The sequence below is a fragment of the Orycteropus afer genome, unplaced genomic scaffold (genome assembly GCF_000298275.1).
Source record: "Orycteropus afer afer isolate SDZICR_OR568_19922 unplaced genomic scaffold, OryAfe1.0 scaffold00393, whole genome shotgun sequence".
Classification (NCBI taxonomy): domain Eukaryota; kingdom Metazoa; phylum Chordata; class Mammalia; order Tubulidentata; family Orycteropodidae; genus Orycteropus; species Orycteropus afer.
The window spans coordinates 1,179,212-1,179,939 of NW_006921980.1; the positions used below are offsets into that span (position 1 = coordinate 1,179,212).

The 728-nt window shown below is 40.1% G+C and overlaps 1 pseudogene; it reads right to left on the bottom strand.

Annotated features, from left to right (window-relative positions):
* Positions 1-75: 75 nt before the first annotated feature.
* Positions 76-728, bottom strand: part of LOC103207762 — a 3,663-nt pseudogene continuing 3,010 nt past the window's right edge.

Here is a 728-nt window from a genome sequence, read left to right on the forward strand (position 1 = left end):
GCCTCCAAATTGTAAGAATAAACTCCTGTTTGTTAAGGCCATCCCATTTGTGGTATATTTCTTGTCAGAGCGGCACTAGGTAACCAGAACAATATCCTTTTCAAGGGCAAACAAATGTTGCTGAAGATTTAGTATTTGGGCCTCCTTATTTTCAACGTCATTCTCCAAGTAGCTTATTTCAGAATCCAGATCTCTGGTTAGGAACTTAGGTCTTGTATTTTCAGATGAATAATAGCGTCCAGGAAAAACTTGATCACCATCAGCAGTAAATGCTTCTCTACAATGCCTAGGTGGCTTTTGGGACTGCATTACTGTACGAGCTACAGAGTTATTTTTGATTAGCAGCATTGTCTCTATGCACTTCATGTCAATTAGACTATCGGCAACAACTACATTATCTATTTCTAACACAGTCAGAACTGTTGGAAACTCTGGGTGATTAGCAGCTCTGTGTCTTACATCATATATCTTATTCCGAAACTCAGAAACTATTATTTGTGGCCTTGAGGTCCCTGGTGCATAAAACCGTTTCATCAGTGCCTGAAGTACTCTTTCATCAGCATGATTATGACAATAAGCTTGAAGAGTCCTGTTAAGCAGGATTCAATAGCTAAAGCGAGCTCAGGGTCTCAGAGGTGAATGCATGCTCCTAAAGGGCCTACAGGCTTATAGGTAAAATGTCCTCGTCTATAAGCATCATCTATTGCTTCAAGAAGAGCTGGAACATT